A 1,860-nucleotide genomic window follows, 5' to 3' on the forward strand; every position below is an offset into this window, starting at 1 on the left:
TGGATTTCTTCAACGGAACCGTCGGTCAACGACGAAGGTCGTACGCAACTACGTTTGAAGCACTCTTAAAACTGAATCAAATGGAGGACATTTATATCGTCTATCTGGGAAAATCGCATAGTGGTACCAGTTGCGATATACACACCCACACTTGTATTAATACACATACAACTTGTAATAAACATGTAAAAATTTCACTAACGGATATATAGGGCTATGTTGGCCAATAAAAACCTCTTTTATCCGTGTATCTTAAGGCTCGGTGCAGATGAGCCATATATTATCGTAGGACATCGTTCCGGTGCCTTTGGAAGAGCAGAGAAAGAAATAAAGCTCTCCTGTTTCGCAAAAGAAGGATACATACATATGTATTTTCTTGTTCTTCCAACTCATTGCCGTTGTGGTCATTTGTTGAAAATTCAATCGTATGCATCGGACCTAAATCTTGAGGTTAAAATCATCTGTTTCAAATTATCAATTAGACCTATTTATAACTTATGCTAATCCCATGTGTTATAAAATCTCTGCCAGTGCGATGGAAAACGCAAGGCTAGGCATCTTGTAAATAAGTGCATTAGAAGAGGCAGGAATTCTTTTAGAACGGCCATCTGTTACTACAAGAATTATAATAGTAGCAAAAATATGTTATTAAGAGCTTCATAATAAATTTAATAATAATGATTTAATTAAGGAAATTATTTACCTTTACCCCTTGTATTTTGAGAGGGCTATGAAAAATGTACATCTCTTTCAAGAGACCAATTAGAATACTTCCTATGATATACAATGCCACATTAAGAATCAAATACTTTCCAATCACCTAAAAGCTCGGCGGGACAGCCAGCGACGCTCGTTAAGGCCCAGAACTGAAGACGATGCGTGGTGAGTTCGAATACTCGGCATATAATGGAGGCGCAGGAATAGCACAGGATGAGAAAGTTTCTTTTAAAAGAAACATACTACAGTCAAGCGGCCAGCCCCGCCCTTGCGTGTGGCGTGGATGGATGTACTTTCTGGGAGTACATGGTTAAACGTGCTTGGTGTCAAGCACACACAACCACCACACTAGCACCTCGCAACACCTACCATCGTGTCCCGCCCGTGGAGGTTTTAACCGGTAAGAATCCGGCACTACCTTCTGCCCACCTACACTTAGGGTAGTAAGATGTCTATGAAGATTTCCTCCACGTAAAAAAAAAAAAAATTTTTATAGTATGAAAGGAGAAACGTTTAACACTCCCGTATACAAGGGTGGAACACACATATAAATGGCAAGGCACTGTCGCCTTTCGCCAACACTTACCAGATCTTTTTGGAAGGATCGCGGAGGGATTCCGCTATGCTAATAACTTTATGCTAAAAATAATTATTGGCATATAATAATTTTTGGTGCTAATAATTTTTCCTTTTGAGCATTGGGTTTCGAACAATATATTAGACGCGAATCTAGATGTTTGATCCATTGACATCATGTAATCAAAAACGAAATAGATAAAAAAATTTGATATACAACACAGTATTACTGAGTAAATTTACACTATCAATTACCAAATTCCAGACTGGGACAATATAATCATAGGCAAAACTTCGATACATACCGGTGGTTAGAAGGTGGCGCCTACTGACATTCTGAATCAACTTCAGTAAACGTATTTCTTTGAATGATGAAATTAAAAATGTTACACGAGTAGCGATAATATCATAAACTGTTTATAATTTAATTAGACATAATGTTACTTATATGCTTGTAAAAAGTTTCTATTTGTAAATTAGTCCGTTAATTATTTTGTTTTACTTTATTTATATGATCATATATTGCTTTATATTCTTCTATTTCATTTTATGTCTCTTTATCTCCTT

General features: G+C 36.6%; 1 non-coding gene across 1 annotated transcript; it reads left to right on the forward strand.

Annotated features, from left to right (window-relative positions):
- Positions 1 to 1,207: 1,207 nt before the first annotated feature.
- On the forward strand, positions 1,208 to 1,314 carry LOC126875642 (U6atac minor spliceosomal RNA). Its single transcript, XR_007693606.1, has one exon. It is a non-coding gene; the product is annotated as a U6atac minor spliceosomal RNA (small nuclear RNA).
- Positions 1,315 to 1,860: the final 546 nt, after the last annotated feature.

Source organism: Bombus huntii, chromosome 18 (genome assembly GCF_024542735.1).
Source record: "Bombus huntii isolate Logan2020A chromosome 18, iyBomHunt1.1, whole genome shotgun sequence".
In the NCBI taxonomy this organism is placed as follows: Eukaryota; Metazoa; Arthropoda; class Insecta; order Hymenoptera; family Apidae; genus Bombus; species Bombus huntii.